General features: G+C 46.6%; 1 pseudogene; it reads right to left on the reverse strand.

The window, feature by feature from the left end:
- LOC101430991 (sialic acid-binding Ig-like lectin 6) overlaps positions 1 to 13733 on the reverse strand; it is a 64303-nt pseudogene extending 50570 nt beyond the window's left edge.
- Between the last annotated feature and the right edge of the window lie 356 nt (positions 13734 to 14089).

Below are 14089 nucleotides of genomic sequence, written 5' to 3' on the forward strand. Positions count from 1 at the left end.
CCACCCCGGCAACAGCAACCACCAACCCCCAACCTCTACCTCCTCACTCCCTGCTCCTCCCCTTCCCAAGAGTATATATGCTTTGTTCCCCTCAATAAAAATTGCAGCTTGATCAGAACACTGTCTTGCTGTCATTCTTCATGTCTCTTGTCCCACCATTCTTTCTCGGCAGGTTTCAAGCCCTCGTTGCCGTCCCGCGGGCCGGGGCAGTCTGGCGCCCGACGTGGGGCTTGACGATTCCCTGTAATCGAGAAAAGAACGCCGCTTCACCAAGGAGGGGAGCGCTCCCTGCATATCGGCCGACGAAAGGCCACATCTCAGCGGTGGAAAGGAGGACCTCAGCATCAACCCATGAATTCTTCAGTCATTGGCAGTGGCCAAACGGGTAAGTGAAATACTTCATTTCACTTCATTTCTTTATAATCATGGGACAAGCAGAATCTTCGCATTCATTGTTTATTTGCCAGGTAAAAGAGGCACTCAAGACATGAGGAGTTAAGGTTAAAAAGAAAAGTTTAACTGAGTTTTTCAAGTTTATTATCAAAACCTGTCCATGGTTTCCCGAGGAGGGCACAATAGATGCAAAGTGTTGGAGTAGAGTAGGTGACTGTTTAACTGACTATTATAAGACTTTTGGACCTGAAAGTGTCCCCGTCACCGCCTTTAGCTACTGGCGGCTAGTACAAGATGTACTAGGAATCACCCCCCAACTAAATATAAAGAATTTAGTTATAGAAGGGGAGACTGCTTTAAAATTAAGTTCTCAACCCCCTTCGGGTTGCAGTAAAAGGCCCGAGCATCACTCGCAACCCCATCCTTCATGCCCCGGCTCGCCCCTCAGCTTAATTTCCCTTGATGATGTTGATATTGAGGCCCCCCCCCCTGCCACGCCTTCCGCCCCCTCTCCTGAGGATGGAAATGGCGAACACAACCCAAAGACTCTTGATAAGAACATGGAATGCAACCTTGAGCCGCTCCCACTCCCGCCCTTTAAACGCCCCCCATATGGAATCTCTTCCAATCTAAATCCTCCGTTTTTATATCCTTTGGCTTTAATGCCTTCTCTTACAAACCTCAAACAACCTCCCACTCTTTCAGGTTCTTCTGAAATTAGCGAGCTTTGCGCTGAAATGCGCAGTATTCGGGAACTCACTCAAACTCTTATAAGCATCTCACTTCCCGACACCAAAGGCAAAAACCCTCAGCTCGCCTTCCCGGTTCTGGCCAGAATAACCCTTTTCAAAGTTTGTAGGCAAATTGTGCATGGCTGCAGAAAAACTGTTTGGCGATACCAACACAGAAACAGACTTTGTTAAGCAAATTGCCTTTGTAAATGCAAATGTGGCTTATCAGGGAGCAGTTAGATCTTATAGAAAGTAGGAGAACTTGTCTGGTTACTTCAGGCTTTGTTCTGAAATTAGCCCCACCTATCAACAAGGCCAGCCACAAGCCCCAAAATCCAAACAAGCTTATAAGGCAATCAACTCTGTTCCAGCAAACGCCCACCCCTTTCACAATTCCTCGGGCTCCCTACTATCTACATGACAATGTAGCTCTGGGCTAGTGAAGACTAATATAGTTAATCCACTGGTATGAGAGAAAAACGTGGCAACATTTGTGTTTTGTTTTATTTCCATGCTAATTCTGATTGGGCTTATTTAACCAAGATAATAAAATGAGTACAAAATTTTTATCAAGGTCTAAAAGGAATTTTCAGTTTTAAATCAATAATTATCTCCAGAACTTAAAGTCTCAGTATAGTCCTACAGTAATTGTCCAAAAATGTGTGCTAATGGTCTGCCTAACTGCTGCTCAAGTTATTTTAACTGATTGCTGATAACTAATAAAAATGTTTCCAAGCACAAGCTTTCATATTACAGGCAACATGAATTCCAGAAGAAATCTTGAAAGGTACAATCTAAGATGTGCTATATAACAGAGGATTTAAAAGCAGCTATACCAAGAAAGTAAAGAATTATGAGTCGATTGTAAATAAATTGTATGTTTCTGTTAATGTGTTGTAATTGTTTTGTGTTTGTCTGTTCATTCAATGTCAATGTATATTGTGATACCTCCAGATGGTAAATATAAATTACTAGAAATTTTTAAAAGAGCTCTATTCAAATGGCCAAAAATTAAATAAGCACTTATATCAAAACTTAAGTTTATTATATTAATACATAAGTTTAAATGTTAATAAGATATCTACAATAATAAAAATTGTGAGTCTTGATTAACAAAATTACTATGCCTTTTCATAAGAAATGGTTCTTGCCTAGATTGAAATAAATAACTTATCTTTCTTCACAGGATAATATGAAGGATGCAAAACTTAAATGAACATTTGGTTAAAAGTTTGTGAAAATGCTAACTGAAATTTAATAAGTCTTTGCAAAAAGGTGTTTTGTCCTAAAATAGGATGGCTAATTTTTCATAAACTCTTGGAACTTAATTTGCATGTGGCGAGTTGTAGAAGGTATTGTGGTAACTTTAAGTAAGGGAATGTGTTCTGTGAAGGTAAAAGTTGTCTTAAAATAATATAATCTATATGGTTATAAATAATTATAAGAAGTTTAATGAAGCATTGTTTAAATTAAGGTATTTAAATGGCTAATTCCAAAAGTCATTATTAAATATATATAAAACTGAATTGATGATGATAAATAATAAAAGGTAATTTTATAACAGGAAAACTTGTTGGTGGCTAGTCTTCCCTGCAAACTGGCCTCTAGGGGACTGTTTCTGGTATCACATGCTACTAAGTATTTAAACTGAAGAAAAGTTCATTATTTTAACAAGCTCATTTAGTGTTGATGGCAGTGATATGTTGTAAGAAGTTTGCCTGGTAACTTAGTACGTGGGATATATGGAATGTGTTTTTATTACTAAGGAAACAGGAGATGATTTCATCCTGAAATAAAATGATTGATTATTGAGAAAGAGTAAAATGTGGGACAAATGAATACTGAAAGTGTAGAAGATTTGTGGAAAGAAATTTTTATGGTTAAAGTTAAGTAAGATTTGATGGGTCTGTCTATAAAGTTTGAAAAAGCCTTAGTATCAAGTAGTATGTATCAAAGTTAAAAATATTGTTCTTTTTCAAAGTCTCTGAAATCATTAGTCTGTTCTGGTGAAAGTTTATGGAAAGTTTATATCCTGAATAATCAGTATACAAAGAGTCTGTTTTATCAAAACAGCTTCTTATGCTTTAACCTCATCATTTCCTCAGTGTTCAAGGAAGAAAAGGTCTTATCTCTTTTAAAGGAAATAATGTTTAAACCTGCTTTCTAAAAATCAAATCCTGAAAAGCATCTTTTTATTTCAAACTAATTACAAGAGATTTGTTCTTTTACCTTGAAAGAAAAAACAGTTAAGTTCATTTAATGTTATAAGTTGAGAGTGTTTAAATGTTATAAAATTAACAGGATTTTTTAACCCTCTGTTAATTAAAGTTGTATGAGTAAAAGATTCCTATGAATGCTTAAGAGTGTATAAAGTTACCAATATTTCAGCATAATATTAAAGAAAAGTACAATGTGGTTGATTATGGTTTTAATTATTATAAAAGAGTATATGTCACAAAAACAACCTCTTATCATAGATTAAAGTAACAACACTAGTATGCAGCAATCCCAAATACTGCTAGTTTGTTGCAAAAAGTTAAAGTCCAGCTGTATTGCTATCACTTTGTTTTAAAACTTGCTAAGACTTTCTTTAGTGTCTTCTTAGACAAATCAAGCCAGCTGCTTTCCTCTATCTGTAAAAAACCCAACAGTAAACTTTTGCAGTGCTTTTCAAGGCTGTGTGCATAGCCCAACCATCCTGTACAGTATTTACTGATAGTAATAGTAATGGAAAAGCAGCATACGTTACTTTTCAAAAAGAACAGGTTTAGCCAACTCCTTATTCATCTGCTCAATGCACAGAGCTTTAAGCCATCATTAAAGTTTTACAAATGTTTTAAGAGCCCTTGAACATTGTCTCTGACTCTAAATATGTAAGTCTTATTGTCAAGCATATTAAAACAGCTCATATCTTTGCTACTGATGAGTTATCTCAACTTTGTGCTGACTTGCAATATCTCATTAGGTTAAAACCTATTTACATTATTCATATATCTCTCATGCCTCTTTGCCTAGTCCTATGACATCAAATAATGCTTGAGCTGATTTATTAGTAAGGTGTTTACAAAGTGCTCACAATTGCCATGCTTTAACTCATATTAATGCTAAAGGCCTGTGAAATAAATATCAAAAGTTAATAAGACTACAGGCACAAGGGATTATCTGTACCTGTCCCACCTGTGGACCCTTAACTACAGTGTCTTTTCAGGATGGGACTAATCCCAGAGGCCTGACTCCTAATCAATTATGGCAAATGGATGTTGCTCACATACCATCCCTTAGTAAACTACAATCTGTTCACGTTTATATTGACACTTATTCTCATTTTATGTGGGCTACTGCTCAAAGTGGGGAACAGTTTCATCATGTTCACTCACACCTCTGGTCTGCTTTTGCTGTAATGGGATGCCCTCTGAAAATTAAAACTGATAATGGACCTTCTTACATTAGTAAATCCTTTGAATCTTTCTGTTTAAAATATGGTATTGAACATGATACCAGCATTCCTTATAATCCTACAGGTCAAGCCATAATTGAATGCAGCCATTATACCCTAAAAACTATGCTTTTAAAACAAAAAGGGGGAGATGATGGTATTATAACACCAAAAGATCAATTAGCTAAAGCTTTATTTACTTTACACTTTCTTAATGTTTATAATTCATTAACACCTGTGGAATGTCACTCTGGAAAATGTCAAACATCTACAGTAGATACAGGAAATGAAGATCAGCCAATATTCTAGAAAGATATTTTAAGCAATGTATGGAAAAAAAGGCAGGATTAAAGTAAGGGGGTGAGGCTATGCTCTTATCATTTCAGAAAATGGAGAACAAATTTAGTTATCCGCGAAAAGGATTAAACTCAAGAATGAAGAGATGGAGTCTTCTACAACTTCTGATGATGGTGATCGTAAGTAATAAGGAAGCTGCCAGTAATTACACTTAATTAGGCCTATATACCTAACCACCCATTACTTAGAGTGTTAACCTGGAAAAGTCCATTCTTTAATATATATCTGAATAAAACCCATATATTCCCTATACCAATTGATAATCAATTGCCAATTAAACCCTATTAAGAAAAAGAATCGATAATCTCATATTACCATTTGATTATCAATGCTTATGCGTTGGTAATCATCCTTCCTGTATGTATGCTAAAAATCGGGCCATAGCTATCTTCAAAAATAATAACTCAGTTTATTGTGACTTTATTTCCCTCTTACGATTTAATCATGACTAAAAATCCTGCTTATAATTGTCCGCAAAAAGACGGTAGGGATAAAGAAGGATGGCAAGAATGCCATATAGGAAGAGGATCTGCCATTTTTTATGATTCCTATGGAATAGTGTGGGAAAGTGCCCCTATGGGAAGTCCCATTGAATATAATGACAGATTTATTTGGCATGGTCTAAATAGTAAAGGACAACAAAAAATAATTTTTACTAAAAATAATAGTGTTTGGAAACAGAAAGGGAAATGGATCCCTTCTCCATGGTGTAATATTACATCTATACATAAACAAAAGAATTTGTGTTAAGTTTTTCTAGGAATAGCTCCTAATATAGAATGGATTGGGAGTAATAGTAAGAATGGTCAATATCTGCATTTAAATCAAATTTATCATCTTCAGGCATGTGTAAGAGATCCTTATATGTTTGTGGTTGAAAAATTAACTATAACCCAAAAATGTTCTGTTCTATAAAAATGAGGCCTTGCATCCTAGTAGCCATTACCCCACAACTAACATACTATGGAGAAGGCAAACTAAAAAATTTTACTATCCCCATCTGTGTCAGAGAGCCGCCTTCCTCCCTATATTGGTAAAAAATTAGCCTCACAGGTTCAGTCGCTGCAGCTGCCACAGCACGTGGTGCTCTTGGTCATGGCCTCATCAACTTGCAATACTTTAAACAACAACAACAAATTAGCCTAGAATCCAGTGCGCAGTCTCTTAACTCTATGCAGCAGCAACTAACATCCCTCATCCAAGTAGCTTTACAAAACCGCAAGGCCCTTAACTTACAGCTGAAAAAGGGGGAACCTGCCTTTTCCCCAGGAAGAATGTTGCTACTATATAAATAAATCTGGTATTGTTGAGCAAAATGTTAAAATACGAGAATTGCGGGAAGGGATATTGCCCTCCCAGTCATCCTCCTCCCCGATGTTAGTGTTATTAATAGAACTGAACCTGTACCTATCCCCAGCATGGACTACATTGCCGGCCACTCTAGAAGAGCTGTGCAACTTATCTCACTTTTTGTTACCTTAGGCATTTCTGGAGCCCTAGCCACTGGTACTGCAGGGTTAGGACTCTCTCTTACCCAATATACAAAATTATCTAAGCAATTAATTGATAATATCTAGGCTTTGTCGAGCACTATACAAGATATTCAAGATCAAATAGACTCTCTAGCTGAGGTAGTGTTACAGAACAGAAGAGGGTTAAAGCTGCTTACAGAAGAACGTGGAGGAATATGTCTAGCTCTGCAGGAACAGTGCTGCCTTTATGCCAACAAGTCTGGCATTGTTCAAAATAAAGTTAAAAGGTTTCAAGTGCAACATTCTTAATACCCCATAATAATACAAAATGGCTGTGTCCCTCCACCGGCCTCACCCCATGTCTTAGCGTCCAAGCCCTCAACACCACCCATGAAACCTGCATGCTTGCTATTATACTCCCCTGCATTTATTTTCATAATGATAACCATTTCTTTGACTCCTGGCAGCGCCACCTTCTACCGGCCTATGTACAAAAAAGAGAAATCATTACCGCCATCACAATCACTTCACTTTTAGGTCTCGCTGGAGCCGGCACTGGAGTAGCAGCCCTAACTATACAACAAACTTCTTTCTCCTCTATCAGGCAAGCCATCAATGAAGATATAGCCCACATCGAAACCTCCATTTCCCATCTAGAAAAGTCCCTAAATTCATTATCTGAGGTTGTCCTCCAAAACCGCAGAGGGCTAGACCTCCTCTTCCTTAAGGAGGGAGGGATTTATGCGGCATTAGGAGAGGAATGCTGCTTTTATGCTAATCATTCTGGCCTTATTAGAGATAACATGGCTCAGCTCAGAAATGGACTAGCAAAGCGTAAAAGAGAAAGGGAAGCCCAGGGAAACTTCTCCTGGGGATTCAATGGAATCCTTCCTTACATCCTCCCTATACTAGGCCCATTAATAACTATACTTCTCATACTGTCTTTCGGACCTTGGGCCATAAAAAGAACTATCAAGTTAGTCAAGGACCAAATTGACTCCGCTCTTGGCAGGCCTATCCAAGTGCATTACCACTGGCTCCACCTCACTGACCAGGTTGTGTCTATGGACCATCCAGACTGCCTCCCCTCCTGGATGAACTCTCCCTGCCAATAAGCTGCTGAGTGCAAGGCACAGCACTGCAGGAGACAGTTAGAGGTAAGCACAACCTAACTGATCTCTGAGAAGTATGCCTCATTGTTACAGGGGTGTGCTCTGTTTGCTAAGGCCACTAGGCAGGGTGCTTCGACCGCACTTGGCCTGCATAGATGGGTGGGATGCGTTGATAGCATTCTGACTGCTCAGGGAGCTGGGCTGGCTAGCCAATGATGGGCAACTGAACCAACCTAACAGTCAACCTAAGACAGGGACATGGCCTTTTGCTGCCATGCCTCCCCATGACGGGTAAGACTGGCCACGTGCATGAGTGAGCTGAAACGGCTCACCGGGTGTGGTTCCAACCTAAGACAGGCACAGCCCCCCTCATTCCATTTGCCTTTGCTGCACACTCAATAAAACCCCTTCCCGAAAAATCAGAGCCGTCTACATCAGGGAAATGAGGCCTCTACTTCCCTCAGCTAGCCTACGAGAAATAATGTGCTAATAAAAGAAAAATGGAGGAGATGTTGGGAGCAGTCAAAATAAAGTACATGCCGAACTCAGCAGAGCCAGCAGCATGGCTGCCAGAGAGGAGCCAACTTTCTCATTTGAGTAAACTATAATTAGTTCACCACAACATGGTGGGTCCCACATCATGGCAGAACTCAAATCTGCCCTGTCACTTCCTTGTTCTTCTCCCTCCCTGCTCCTTTGTTCTCCGTTTCCCACCACTGCCCAGACTGATAAGATAGTGCGCAGGCGCAAGGCGCAAAGCTAAAGTCTGCTTCCCACCCCAGCAACAGCAACCACCAACCCCCAACCTCTACCTCCTCACTCCCTGCTCCTCCCCTTCCCAAGAGTATATATGCTTTGTTCCCCTCAATAAAAATTGCAGCTTGATCAGAACACTGTCTTGCTGTCATTCTTCGTGTCTCTTGTCCCACCATTCTTTCTCGGCAGGTTTCTAGCCCTCGTTGCCGTCCCGTGGGCTGGGGCAGGGGGTTGGAGCATAGAGTCAAGCAAAGGGTCTCACACCCTGACCCCATTCCCCAGACCATCTCTCCAAAACTTTCCAATGTCTTGGATTGGGCTCCAAGACCACTGTCAATCTGCACCATCAAAAATGTCTCCAAACTCCTTTGGCCTTCCTTTGCTCTCAGAAATTGACCTCCTTGTTGTTTTCACATTGCATGGGACCTGTTTCCATCTCAGGAATCACACTCACCATTACCTGCATTCCCTCTTCCCAGGATTACTTCCTCTGAGATCAACACAGAGCCTGCTTCCTCCCAGGTTGGTTCAAACACCACCTTCTCACAGGACAGAGTGGAGAAAACCATCCCCAATGTCTTACACTACTTTCCCTGAATACTTTTCTCCAAACATGTATCAACAGCCAGCTCTAATTTTATTTATTATTAATTTATCTTCATTCTTCCTTTTCTTTCTCTGTTCTTCTTTTTCCATCTCATACATGACAAAGATTTTAAAGTTGTTTTCACTGATGCACCCCCAGGACTAGGACAATTCACAGAACCTAAGAGTTGATGAATAAGACTGCATATATGGTTGCACATAGTTACATACATTGAATTACACACACACATGTCACAGGGTGGCATGCAGGATGGATCCTGTGGCATAAGCACTGCTTGGATAGAAGAAAGTAGACATGCAAAATCACAGTTACCAAGGGCTTGGCTGGGAGCAGTTGAGAGAGGAGTGGTCAGCCTGGAGAGCCCAGCAGAGGACACCGCACCGGGCATGAGCCCAGGCTGTGGCAATGGCTCTGTATCCTCTGGCAGTGGAGAGGAAACATCAGTGTCCAAAGGTGGACCTGCCCACATTGATTCTGTAAGCACTGTCTAGAGGCCTGTGGGGGGAGAGTGGGGGTGGCAGGGAGGGAGGTGGTTTCTATGATCTGGGAAGAGCTAAGGCCATGGTAATGAAAAGGTCAGGGTGGAGAAGAGAAGGTCAGAAGAGGAGCTGTGAAAACAAGGACGGGCAGCAGAGGGTGCACTGGATCTGCAGGAGGGAGGGAGGCCAAATGGGAACCACACTCTAGATCTACCGTGAAGATGGGGGTGGCGTTGTCACCATGAGATGGGGCGCCCAGAGGAGAAGAGGGCTGGCGGGGAGGACAGGCAGTTCAGTCTTGGCTGTGATGGGAACAGCAGCCTTGGGCCCAGCATGAGAGATGACCAGGTAGGATGCTGGGTGGTGGGATGCCCACATCACTCACCTGAGACTCTAGCCCGTGGCTGCATTTCATCTTCTCACCTGTACCCTCCACTCTGCTGCTTTTCTCCTGCAGGACATCACTCTCCGAGTGAAGAAACAAGGGCCTTTCATGCTAGCCATCAATTGCCATGGAAGACTGACCCCTGGGTTCCCTCCTATGGGGCTGGAGGGTAACTGTGGGGAAGGGCCAGATCTACTCCCGACCTCCTTGATGAGAGCAGGTGCTTCCCCAGCCTGGACGCATGGCTGGACTCCAACAGGCACGTGTGGACTCTCAAAGCCAAGACATCTCCCTGCCCACCCCCACCCCCTCCACTCCCTGGCACTGCACTCACAGGGCAGCAACAAGGCAGACAGAACAGTAGGGTCTTCACAGCTGCTGTCCCAATGGCCACCTTGACCATGTCCACCATGGGCCCTGGTCTCCCTGCAGACAAGTGGGATGAAGACTGCACAGTGTCCTAAACCATAGCCCTTTGTCCTTCCTCTCCCTACAGGACCCTGTGGTTTGTTCTACAGCCCCTACTCTCCTCCCCGGTATCACTGGATGTGGGATCATGTCCACTCAGACTTCACCCTGCACATGCCCTGCCCATCCAGCAGGGGGACAGAGAAAAGATAGGCAACTTGGACTTCATCAAAATTAAAAGCTCCTGATCCTCACAAGACTCTATCAAGATAGTGAAAAGAAACCTATAGAATGGGAGAAAATACTTGCAAATCACATATTAGATAAAGGTATAGTTTCCAGCATATATAAAGAGCTTTTACAACCCAACAAGAAACCAAACATGCCCCAGGTCATAACCCACCCCATGCTCTGACTGTCCAGCAGTTGGTCAGAGAGCTCTGGGCTGCTGGCCTTGAAGCTGAGGGCTGTGTGCTCATGGCCAGGGGAGCTCAAGGTCATTGGGGGAGTGGGATCAAGTGTGTACCCCTGACACTCCCTATGCAGGGAGAGGCTCATGGAAGTGTGCTGGGTGCCAGCGCATTCTCAGTTCGGCAGGTGAACCTTCCCCCATCCCTAAAGTGCACTCAAGGCAGCTCCAGGACTCTGGGATCTGATGGCTGGGAGGGGCTCAGCGTATGCACCCCTGGGCCCAGCTCGGGCCCACTGGTAGGGGGTTACTGTGGGCAACACAGACAAGACACAGGGACTGGCCCTCCTGGACAGGAAGCCACAAGCCATTTCCTAGGAACATGGATGCTGGAGCGTGGGAGAGACAGACAGGTGGGGCGTGAGAGAGAGAAAAAGGAGGGAGAGGGAAGGAGAAAGGAAGAGAGGGAGAGGAAGAGAGAGGGAGAGAGGGAGGGAGAGGGAGGATGAAGGGCGGACACACAGTGGGGACACAAAGATGTAAACCAGAGAGTGGGGTGAGCATATCAGGCCCCTTCTCCCCACATGTAACCTGGATTCCTCTCTGCGCAGTCCCTCAGGCTGGATCCACCCTGGAAGTCCTGGTGGGGAGGACAGGCCCCTGAGCTTCCCAGGACACCTTGACAGAGCCCACCGGAGTCGTGTCCTGCCAGGCCACACATGGTCCCAGCTGCTCGGGCTCATGACTCAGAAGCCAGATTGATGCAGAAAGGACTTGCCTTCTCTCCACGGCTTCATCTGACCTCAGGTTCCTGATTTAATGAGGCACCTCCAACAGGGGGCTCTGGTCTGAGAAAATCCCAGTCTGGTGAGGACAGGGTTTCAGAAATAGTTGCTTGACCTGGTCAAACCCTGGGGGTGAAATGTGGGAGCTACTGGCCGTCTAGGAGGGCTTTCTGGAGGAGGCAGCATGTGAAGTAGAGGGTGGAAGAGCAAGCATGGGTTGCTGGTGGGGGCTAGGGTGTGGAGGAGGAAGAGAACGAACGGGACAAGAGGTCCAAGGCCAATACACACCATGGAAAAGTTAACCGCCCTGCAGGCCTGGAGTGAGGGGGATTGGGAGGATTGGGGGGAGGGGGATGGTGTTCTTCAGAGACGAGGCCACAGGAGAGGAGTGGCGAGAGCTCATTTTATAAATTCAGAGCAGGACAAATCAGGAGCCATGAAGGAAGCTTAGCAACCGAGTACAGAAAGAAATCCATCCCTATAGCCATAAAAACCACATTATCCAAGAAGGAAGGCGAGTGGGCTGCTGGGAAAAGTCCCTGCTCCTCCCACCACAGACCAATTCCTCTAACCTGGGAAGAGCTCCCGACGTGAATGATGAAAGTCAAGTCACTGAGCAGAAAACCAGGCCCAGGAGGGACAGAGTTCCGGCGTGAAGGACACGCAGGCCCTGGACGACGGGAAGGAGCTCGTCTCTTCCTGCTCAGGGACCTTGCGCCCAGACCAGCAGGTGGAAGCCTCTGCTCCTGCTGCGCTGAGGCCCAGGCAGCCCCGCGGCGCCCCCTGCTGGTGAACACGTGCGCAGCTCGCTGGGCCCAGCTTGGCCGCCGCCCTCACTGCAAGGACCTGACTCCTTCTCAGGCAGGACCCCACAGACCCGCGCGGGCAGGTCACAGGGACTCGGGGCGGCCTCTGTGCCGGCGGGAACGTGCTGCCTCGGCCCGAGCGGAGCTGGAGCCTGTGCGTGGCGGGGCCAAGCAGGCGCCCCCCTGGCGGGGCCTCAGGGGACCCGGGGACCTCGGGGCTCCTGGGGGCGGGGCTGGAGCGAGACTCCGCGGAGCATCTGAGCTGTGACCCTAGGAGCATCCAGGTCTCCAAAAGCTCCTGAGTAAACGCTGTGTGGGGAGGGGGTCACAGAGGAGGCCGAGGGGTTCCGAGGCGGGTGACGAGGGGCCGCGGGAGCCAGCGCTGCCCTGTCCTCCTGAGCCGAGGGGGGATCCACGGGGGAGGCTTGAGGGGCAGATTCCCAGCGCCATGGGGTCTGCGGGTGGAGGGGCCCTGGGCTCCCCGACGAGGGGCCTGAGGTGAGGGCAGGCTGAGGAGGGGTCTGAGCCGGCAGAGCCCCACCCCGAGCCCCCAGAGGGGAGGCCTGTCCTACCTGTGCCGTTTCCCTGGACGACGGCCACGGTCAGGTTCTGGGGGGCGTCTGGGCAGAGCCGGGCAGACCCGCGTCAGTGGGAGGGCTGGGAGAGAGCGCCCCACCCCAGGGCCAGCGAGGGGAGCAGGGCGGGGGCAGGCGACCCCTTCACCCTCGAGCCCAGATCCCAAGACCAGCGCCCAGTGTCCAGGCCCTGACCCTCTGCCTCCTCTGCCCACAGGGACCCGGCGTCCTGGCTCAGCACTCACAGGAGACGTGTAGCTGGACAGTCCTCTCCACGGACACCCCAGCTCCAGGAAAGGCCACCTGGCAGTCAAGGCTGGTGCCATGGTCCTGGAGCCGTGGGGCGTATGTGAGCACAGAGGAGAGGTGGGTCGTGGGGCCCAGGGCGGTGAAGGTGGCCCTGGAGAAGGTGGGAGGCATCCCCTGCTCACAGGCCCAGGGCACGAAGCAGGTAAGGGTGCTGGGGCGGCCAGACACTAGGGTATCTGGGATCTGGACATGGGGCATTTGGGTCAGGGCTGGTGAGGGGAGGGGGAGACACAGGACCAGGAGGAGGGGGTGCTGAGGTGAGCCCCAGAGGAGACTCAGGCTTGCTCTAGCCCCTTCCCTGAGCCCAGGTTCACTTTACCCTCTGCCCCTTCCCTGAGGAGCAGCAGTCCCAGGTCAGCCCTGCCCCAGGGCCACTCAGGATCCAGCCCCTGTGTCCTCTCCTTGACCCACTGCTTACCTGTTACATTCACCGACAGCTGGTTTTCTTTGTAACTATATTTCAACATAGGTCCCCTCTCCACCCTAAAGAAGTACATCCCCGTGTCCCCTTTCCATGTGTCTCTGATGCCCAGGGAGCAGTTGTCAGTCCTGGGGTCCCCGAGGAAGCAGAATCTGCCCTGTGTCTCCTCCTGAACTTCTCGATTTGGATCGTTCGTGGCCACTGGAGCATCCTTGTATAAATTGGCCCAGTAGCCGTGAGCTGGGTCGGAGTCGGTCCAGCCGTCCCCGGGGTTGAAGACTCTGAAGGACATGGGGATGCACAGGCCCTCCTGCACCACTACTGGTGCCCGCACTTGCAGCTTGTAGCTCTGCCCACCCACCCCCCAACCTCCCCCAGAGCAGCAGCAGCAGTAGTTGCATGTTGGGCTCAGAGAGAAGAGTGACCATCAGAGGAGGAAGCTCAGGCATGATGCCATTGTCAGCACCCCACATCCATTGGTTCTTGCTCAAGGTAGAATTGCGGGTGTCTAACACTGAACTTGAAAGTCATGGGAAGGTAAATCCTTTCTCCTAGGGCTAAGAGCTGAGGTATTCACTGAGAACTGCAGGTTGTGGGGCAGAGTTTCCAAGCCCCATGTTCCCCAAACATGTGAACCCCAAGCCTGTG

The sequence above is a fragment of the Dasypus novemcinctus genome, chromosome 18 (assembly GCF_030445035.2).
Source record: "Dasypus novemcinctus isolate mDasNov1 chromosome 18, mDasNov1.1.hap2, whole genome shotgun sequence".
In the NCBI taxonomy this organism is placed as follows: domain Eukaryota; kingdom Metazoa; phylum Chordata; class Mammalia; order Cingulata; family Dasypodidae; genus Dasypus; species Dasypus novemcinctus.